This window comes from Micropterus salmoides, unplaced genomic scaffold (assembly GCF_014851395.1).
Source record: "Micropterus salmoides isolate LMB-PRFRI ecotype aquatic unplaced genomic scaffold, ASM1485139v1 Ms_hic_scaffold_8, whole genome shotgun sequence".
NCBI lineage: Eukaryota > Metazoa > Chordata > Actinopteri > Centrarchiformes > Centrarchidae > Micropterus > Micropterus salmoides.
In genome coordinates this window covers 1,467,676-1,477,645 of record NW_024044570.1, presented here as the reverse complement: position 1 = coordinate 1,477,645, position 9,970 = coordinate 1,467,676, and positions in this window count along the sequence as shown.

Below are 9,970 nucleotides of genomic sequence, written 5' to 3'. Positions count from 1 at the left end.
TGCAGAAAAAGAGCACTAGGTGGCACAAACATCCCAGACTTCATCCTGCTGCAGTCAGTCTGACTTCTTTTTCCTCACTTGTTGCTATTTCTTCTGTATTTTACTGAAATGTCATTATTGTAAAACATAATCATTAAAGTTACATAATTCTAATGATATTACAAGCAACTAATAGCGTCTTCAACAATACTAATAATACTGTCAACAGCTGTTAGTTGTTTTCTTTCACACTTATACAAACGGGATAAAAACAGATAAGAGAAATGAAACAGACGTGGCAGGAGAGTTCATGAAGTCCTCTTACAGTAGAATTCAGTTTTCAAGGGTTCTTATAAAAGCAGGAGTGGAAGGTAACTAATTAGATTTACTCAGGTATTATAGTTATATACATTTTTTAAGCAAATTGTACTTTACTTGAGGATCCCATGATGATTTAATTCCACTACCTTTCAGGGACAAATATAACAATGCAATCCTCGAAAAAGCTGCTTTCTGCTTAAAAAGAACCTTTTACTTTTCTCTACCACAAGCATATTTTCCTTTTTCCTACCGCAGGAATTACAGAATTTTAATGGAGTATTTGTAAATGTAAGTGCGTCCCCAAGTAAAGGATGTGAGTACAAAAACATGAATTTGTTAAATAAATAAAAACAAGAGACAAAAACAGAGCGATGCAACAAGTAGCCTTCTGTTAACAACAGCAATACTGATACTAATAAATAACCAAAAATACAAATAAAATAGTTTTATATGTTTATCCAGTTCCCCCTAAATAATAAGAGAGGAAATACAATTAGTAGTTTGTTCCATTAGTGCACTGATTAAAATGACATGAACACCTTTTAAATCCACTGAAGTCATTTCGTCTCTCTCTCTCTCTCTCTCTGGAGGCGGTGCTCTCTCGGCCTCCCTGCAGTTCTTCAGCTCGAGCAGCCGGCTCAGGTGAGTTCAGGTGCTGCATTATTCACACAGAGCTCAGCGGCTCTAATTAAACCCTGGAGAGAGGCAGGGGAAGGGAGGGCAGCTGCAGACAGATGCCGCCAGGATATGATGTGGATTTCTGATATAGACCACAAGTCCCAGATGAGCCGCATCAATTTTCAGCTCCAAACAGGCGGAGAGACGTTTTTGTCTTTTGCAGAATTGCACACTGTGCCTTCGACAACATCCCACGTAAAAACAGAGTTGTGTGTTACAGAAACTGCACGGCCTTTAAATGAAACAGGAGCATGTTTCTGTCTCGAGTCACAACGTCCACATAGTTAAAGTACCTGAAACTGACGCCGCAAGTGTCTTTTGGTGTTAGAGCTTTGTCTTCATGTCTTTCCTGCTTACGTCTGTTGTTGGTTCTGTGTTTCTCTGTGTAGCCTTGTTTATTATTTTATTCATTCACATGTTCCACTTTACTTAGTATCTGGTTTCGTGGGTTTGGTTTTGGGTTGTGTGTTTTTCTGAGCTTTATTTGATTTTGTCACGTTTTGGGTTTTGTAGCTAAGTTTAGTTTTTAGTTCATTTGCATGTTTAAAGTTTTCTTAGTATCTGTCTTGTCTTTTATCTCAGCCCTTAGTCCTGTGTCTCCTGTTTGCTCCTGTTTTTGCAGTCTTTCCATGTTTGTGTTTTTCTTTGGTGGATCTGTCCTTGTGCGTTCTTGTGTACTTTACTGCCTTTTATTTTGTAATCTTTCGTGCCTGGTGTTCTTGTCTAGCTTTGCTCCTGTATTTTTGTCTTGATTATTAGTTTGTCACCACTGCCTTTGTTTCTGTACTTTTGTTTCTGGACGTGTGTCCGCTTGTGTTTGTAGTCATTTCGGTTTTATTCTTTATTCGTTTCCTGCCTGGTTACCTTGCTGTTTCACTCTGTCTCGTTTCCCTGTGTGTCTGCTGTGCCTAATTAGCTGCTCATGTTTGTTTTTCCCACCCTGCTCGTTAGCCTGAGTATTTCAGTCCCTGCGTTCTGGTCAGTCTTTGTTGGTTCATTGTTGCGTGTATCCCGTGTTGATCTGTTGCCTGAGTTCGTTCCTGCCTCGTATTCTGCATCACCTTGCTTTTGTTTTTTGGACATACTTTGGATTCTATTTGGACGTAGCCACAGTTTGTAAGTGTGCTCTCCTTTTGTTAATAAATCATTGGACTATACCTGCTCCGCTCTGGTGTCCTGCGTTTGGGTTCTTAACCTGCTCGATCAGCACTGCACACGACATTTGGTGGTTTCATACATACAGTTCATCTCACAACAGCAACATCCAAACGAGCTGGGGCCTTTTCTGAGTATCATCAGCCTACTGTAATCTGGAGTTTTAAATTCTCGTGTGAGGATCATTCACATTCTGCCAGGAACTACTACAACATAAAACAAATAATAATGGTGCATTCACTTGCTCCTGGGATGGTCCCATTTCCAGAGTTGTGAAGTCGGACTTCGGTGTGTTGATGTGCTTTTAGGTTGGCATGTGGAATCAACATGGACGCTACTATAAAGACGTACTGAGTTGTTGTAGTCTGCTGAAACGTTTAAACCTTTCTACTACAAATGATTTTTGTCACTGCACCTGAAACAAATATATAACTTTCCTAATTAATCCAGGTCACTCTACATGGACAGCAAACCAACCGTGATAACTTAATACCATATTACAAATGGCCACCTTAGGAAAAAAACGTATATGCAATACATGATTTTGCACCATTAATCAAACGTTTCTAAGCATCCGCCGTGACGGAGTGTTGTCGTTATGACGACAACACTCCGTCACACCACATGAATGCACAATATGATAAGACAAGATAAAAGCAGAAGGAAACACCATAAACATTAAAGCTACTTTAAAGGGGAACGAACTGCTAAATGTATTTCCTCTCTTATTTTAGGGGGATTGAATATGTAAAACTGTATTTGATGATCTTATGTTCCTTTTAGTTAATAAAAAAATATAAAAATGTTTTGTACTGTTTAATCATCCATTGATATTTGTATTATTGGTTATTTATTAGTATTAGTATTGCTGTTTTATTAACAGTAAGGCTTCTTGTTGCATCGCTCTGTTTTTGTCTCATTTTTATTCATTTGGCAAATTCATGTTTTTGTACACACATCCTTTAATTGGGGAAAAGAAGAAGCACCTACATTTAAAAATAAAGTTTGGAGAATCACAATAGGCAACTCAAGATACTGATAAACGCCCTCTTTGTTCTGCCTTTACACCCTCAGTTTAAGAGTTTGGCAGTACTCCGCTGAGCATCACACTCCTATAACATCATCAGACTCATGGGGGGCAACAGGAGCTCAGTCTGAAAGGACTAGACCTCCGTCCGACCGTCCATACCCCCAAGACCTGTACGCTCCAGGACTCTGAGGCGAGCAGGAAAGATTGTAACACCCAGGCCCCTGCAATTTGCTGCAGCTTTGACATGTTTGCAAATGTACATTATCTCACAAAAGTGAGTACACCCCTCACCTTTTTGTGTGACGTGATGTTGTCATGGAGGAGTGGAAGAGGACTCCAGTGGCAACCTGTGAAGCTCTCCATGCACAAGAGGGTTAAGGCAGCGCTGGAAAATAATGGTGGCAACACAAAATATTGATACTTTGGGCCCAATTTGCATTTGTTCTCTTAGACATTAACGGCTGTGTGATGTTTTATTTTGAGGGGACAGCAGATTTACACTGTACACTCACTACTTTACACTGTGTCATTTCTTCAGTGTCGTCACATGAAAAGATTTAATCAAATATTTACAACAATGTGAGGGGCGAACTCACTTTTGTGAGGTACTGTATATGTATGTGTGTGTGTGTGTGTGTGTGTGTGTGTGTGTGTGTGTAATAATAACAGAGTGGAAAAAACATTGAATTTCCCCCTTGTGGGATTAATTTCTTCTTCTTTTATGATGGACAGTTCAAAATCAAAATAATCTAAATCCATGCAGGAGAAGCAGAGATACGGTCTCTTTTATCATCTCCGCCACATGTAAGGCTGGAGGGGATCTGCGTTTGGTCGTGTGTCTGCAGCTTATCTCATTTTCCACTGGACCAATCACACAAATCTGTTTTTGTGCACAGTAATGACGGCATCCTCAAGGACCTCTCGTGGTTGCAGTGATTCACAACTGTTGACTGCTCTGTTTTACCCTGCCATCGACTGCTGAGTCCTCAACCTGGGGATAGCAAAGTATGTTACCACTGGTGTTTCTCACAGGATTGAACAGGTCTCCTGGATGACAGTCCTGAGTGTGTCTGACCCGTCCCTTCGCAGGTCTTGTCCTTTGTCTTAATACGACGTCACTACGACGTGTTTTTCTCTAAGACATTCAAGTTTAAAATGGCACGCTGTGTCTGCACGATATAAGTCAGCAGAGACTAAATGAGTTCGGGGCAGCAGAAGCCGACTCGCTCTGTAACATGAAGGGATAGGCTCTGACTTTTTCTGTTCTGTCTTGCATGTGCACGTCCAGAAATGTTTGCCGGATGGTCAAATATCTCCGGAAACGCAGGATTTGCGTTTGAACTCTTTCTGTTACTTCCGACACAGACTGACATTCTTTGGGGTAAGTATCTGTAGGTTTATCTCCAGCGTTGTGTCTTGGTATTTATATATATTTATTTTTCATGGAGCTCGATTTTATTTATTTATTTATTTTTTTCTCTGTTAGCCATGCTCGGATTTTGATCATGCTTGACATTCTGTGGTTTGGTAAAAGGACAAACTAATGTGTGATCGCAGTGATGTTTTCCTTCTCCAAACTTCATCATATTGGCTTTATTTTTCTGCAGCTGTGGATTTTATCCTCCGTCTCTTACAGAGCAGTTGCTCCACAAAGGATCCCTTATTATTAATGCAGTATTAACAGGAGGACTGATTACAGCGACCAATAACACGTTCAGTGTACATGTGGCACTAAACTGCACATTTCCTTTGTTCACAGATGTCACTTTGTGTTTTTCCTCTCTTCTGACGCCACTGTTGCTGTCTTACATCAAGCCGGTTCAGTTACACTTCAAATTACTGTCAGTTTGCTTCCTTTATCAAACCCAATTTCATCTGTTTTAACTGAATTTACATCAGTTTTTTCTTAGATATATCTGTACTGTTCTTCACTTTGCTGCTCAGCGCACCAATTACCCCCGTTAAGCTTTCAAACGATCGCATGTAGTGACAGCTCGCCTACCAGGAAGCTGCACAAACGCTGCTGAACCTCCAGCTTTTTTAAAACACATATTTTTAAAACCACCTCCTCCGCCTGCTCTCCACTCAGGTCCAACCTGGATGCTGGCGGCAACGAATTGTCGCATAGCAACTGCCTGCTCAGCACCTACAGTCCTCGTCCTGTTCAGAACCAGGGAACCTCAAAGGATGCGGGCAGAGTCGCCCACATGGGTCAGTGTCAGCCAAGAGGGCTCTGTCCATCTGTCAGTCTCCTGCGCAGTGGACGCACACTAATGAATACAAATAAATATTCTGTTCACACATCATCATCATCATCATCGCCAATTTACTGAGAGGTTTTATTGGCTTGTTTTGGCAACTTCTACATTTCAGTCTCTCACTCCGACAGCTGCCTCGGGGTCTTTATGAAGATCAGCAGGATCATCTTCGGCTGCAGCTGACGGATGATCTAAAACATCTCCGGGATGATCACATGACCTCTTCTCTTATTAGTCTTATACCGCTTTGCTTTACAGAGAGTTTTTTTTATAAACTAACATCATGTTAAGCTGCGTTAACAATATTTTCTCGTCTAATAACTAAGTACTCCTCTAAACTGTTTGTCTGCTGATATTAGTAATGTTTTTGGAATGAAACTCAGATAAAGTGGAACTTACGAACGAACCTGAGGGGAAAACATCAGAGAAAGAGAGGTTTAGGAAATGAGAATCACTTGTTGGTTCGGCGCCAGCGAAGATAAAACTGACTGTATGCGTGCTGGCTATGGAGTATGTACAGTCTGCTGTTTACACCACGGGGCGTCTAATTGGTTCCTCCAGCTGCTGAGGCTAAAATATGCTCAGCAGTCAAAGTTTTTGTACGTTCAGTCTGTGTCCTCTGAGGTGGCTGATTAGCTTCAACAGCTGAAACCATTAAAGATGAGCTCTGTGGGATTAGAGTAATTAAAGACAGATTGGACACATCAGTCAGGTGATTACAGTCAGCTTAAAAAACCTTTTAGAAACTGGGCCAACACGGTGGCATGTTTTTTGTTGTGTTTTATTTCTTATTTAGCTTTATTTATTTAATGTTATATTTTATATGTTGTATTTTTCTCACCTTTCATTATCTGTCATACTTCATTGATTGCTGTGTTTTTCCCTTGTTTGTGTGTGATGTGTGTGTTTTAAAGCAATATTTTGTATTATTTTTATCTTAAAATAGTTTAAAATCACACTGACTTGTCATGGGGAGGTAACTATAGGAGCTTTCACGCTGCCTTCTTTTATTGCGCCAAGATGCCGGCTCGCTGCGATGTCTGAGAGCTACGGAGCCGGAAAGGAAGGTCCGATTCGATCTGCCTCTGAGCCGGGAAAGTTGGTAGAGCCAGAACAAACTTGTCTGCCAGACGTGTTGACTGCCCAATAATTCCAATTGCTGCGTTTTGATGGTTTATTGCAGGTAGAACAGGGGTTTTCAAAGTGTGAGTGAATGGAAGTGAAACAATATCACATTACTTACTGTATTAGTTATCAAAAGGACAACACATAGAAGAGCCTACATGTGTGAGAGTTCAGAGATCCAGTAGTTTTGGGAACTTTTTTCAACCATCAGAGTCAGAAACTAATAAATGCCTCAGGACAGACTTTTTTAAAAACCATTTGGTGTCAGGGTTTGTGTGTGGTGAGCAAGTTGGAAGCAGGGTGGTGGACCCAAAGGCAGGACACAGAGCGGAGCAGGTATAGTTCAAAGGTTTAACGAAACAAACTGAGGGCAAGCACACTTACAAACAGAGCGGCTGAGCAGAGGGAATCCAAAATAAAGCAGTCCAAGAAAACAAAGCTGATCCAACGGAAAAATCCAGAAACGGGTGCGTGGTCCAAAATCCAAAGAACTGATGGGGAACTGATGGGGAACAGGCAGGAAACAGGCGAGGCGAGACGAGACGAGACGAGGCGAGGCGAGACGAGGCGAGGCGAGACGGAGCAGGCAACCATACAACGAGGGACAGAGCGTATACACGAGGAATGAAATAATAAAGGCTACACAGAGACTAAAGCAGAATGAACAAAATCAGATTAATTAATGAAACTGGTAGAGAACATAAATGACATCTAACCAACAGACGGAACCCAAGCATGGTGGTGGGAAACTAACACGAGGGACAGGAACAGAACTAAAGTACTAAGGCAGACACCGAGATAACAGGACAGATCAGAAGACTTGATACAAGACCACAGACAGACAGGACTTGAAACCCAGACACAGAGAAGGCAGGAACAAAATAATATAACCCAGACCAGCTCAGCACAGGATCGTGACATTTGGTGTAGTAAGAAGTTATGTCAAACAGCAATATTAGGCTATTTTGGCTCAAATAATATAATCATGATTCCATAGGCATCCAGGAATAGAAACTAAACTAAAGATGGGGGGGGACTAACTGTGAACAGGTGAAATCCCAAATCACTACCTGTCATTAATGTGGAAGCACACACGGTTGCCGGGTTATGCTGCAAACGTTGGTTTAGCTTGAGTGAGCGAACATTTTGGCATCTGATATTCTTATCGTGCTTATTGCTGTATCTCTGATTAAATTAGCACTTAATTTTTCCACTTAGATAATTTATTTTGTTGAGGAAAAGATTTACTAATTATATTTTTTGGTCGCCTTGCTGTTTCACTGTGTCTGCTGTGTCTAATTAGCTCCTCGTGTCGTTCACCTGTGCACTCCCTCCCTGCTCGTTTCCCCGTGTATATGTTGCCCTCAGTTGTTCTTAGTCTTTGTCTCGTCCTTCCTCTTGGTTGAGTGTTCTCCCGTGTTCTGTGCTCCGTGTTTTTGGATCTTACCCTTTGGATAGTACAGGAGAGGGTTGGCCGTTAATCGGCTCCTCCAGGCTGCATGTCGAAGTGTCCTTGGGCGAGATACTGAACCCCGAATTGTTCCGCCAGTGTATGAATGTCTGTGAATGCTAGTTTCTGTTTGAGCACTTAGACTCAGTGAATGAATGTGTTTGACTGGTGAATGCAGATTTAGTGTAAAAGCGCTTTGAGTGGTCGAAAAGACTAGAAAGGCGCTATACAAATACGGAGCGTTTACTTTGTTCCTTGCTTTTGGATTTTTACTGTGGATTATGTTTCTGTTGGAGTTACCTTTGTTTGGACTCTAGCCTCGAGCTCCCGTGGAAGCCTGTTTCAGTTTAGTTTGTGCTCTAAAGCCCAATATAATATCTGATGTGAGTTCTTTGAGAGAGGCTAGCTCGGTATTCTCACTATGGATTTCATGATAGAGGCTGTAAAGAGACTGAAGATGACGTTGGAGGAATCAGTAATACCTCATTAGCTGCGTCCTGCTTGATGTTCAGCTGTTGAAATCAGAGGTTTCACAGTTCAGACAGAAGTTTAGCCGCCAGCTATAAATCTGGAGTTGACGTTAGCTAACTTATAGCTAACACACTCGGACTTTGGTTACTGTAAGTGCTCTTGCGTTGGTTGCTGTCTAGCTTTGTTAGCGGCGCCGGTGTCGAGGCAGAGCCGGGGCGACATAACCGGGCTCAGAGACCGAAGATGACGTTGACGGAGGAAGATAAGAACGGAGAGACCAACCAAGAGGCTGCTGGACGTTGGCGAGAGCTTCGTGAGATAAAAGGCGACAGGCTGCTGTTGGACTAGTCTGTTACATTGCTGCGTCTTGTGTTGTCGCATTGCTTGATGTTTAGCTGCGTTAGCGTTAGCTGACAGCGTGCTACTTTTTGATCGTAACGTAATCATAACAAACGCACGTGCACAGCTGACCTTATTTACGACAGCGGTGAATTACACTGTGAAACAGTAGAGGCACCAAATCACACACACACACACACAAAACCTTACATCATGTTGCTTTCACTATTATGTGGCACCTCCACTTCTGCTTTATTTTATTTCTATACACATTTCTGTCGAAACTGTATTTTGCTCTACACGTAAAACTCTGTAAGCCCACTTTGAAAGGTGCTAGACAAATACATTTTATTAATATTACATATTGTACATTCAGCATTCAACCAAAATGTGCCCAGTAACTGGTTCACATCAGTCATATTATAACGTCTCATTTATGGTTCCTCAGCGAGTATTGTGGTGGAAACGATGGCGTGAGGACCGCGGGCTGCCGGTCTGATAATGGCTCCTACATTCCACTTTTAATTAAGCCCTGAAGGAGAGGCTCCTTATCATAAAAGAGCTACGCCTCCTTTAAAAGAAGGATTGGTACGAGTTCCCGCTTCAAACTGTACTTTTTCTTCATCTCTAGCTCCACCACCGCTCTTCTTTTTCTCCAGCAGCTACCCTATTTGATCTGAACCGGCTCAGGTTTGTCAGGTCCTCTTCTCCTGTTTTTCTAAAATATAATCATTGCTCTTCCAGAGACACGTTGTGTTATTCTTCCGAATGTAAAACTCAGTTTAATAAAAGAAAGAAAGAAGCTTCACAGAGACCTTGGAGCAGAACGCACAGGAACTGAGTCAGTCTACACCAAAAGATGGATTTCAGAATTAGGGGAGAGCGGGGTGATCTGAGCTGAGCCACCCCGTGTTTCTCAGCAACCATCGAACAAATTTGGTCATATGAACACATATTTTTGAAGAGTTATTCACTTTACTCTCTTAAAGGCGATGAGCACATTTAAGATCAAAAAACATTTTTTACCATTCAAAGTGATTTTTTTAATGTTCAAGGAGTCGTGATTCTTTTGTCTGAACATTTACAGACAGGTTTGAAATAATCTTACATGTGTTTGAGCTTTAGGAAGTGACAATATGAGGCTATACTGTTAGTTCTTCAACT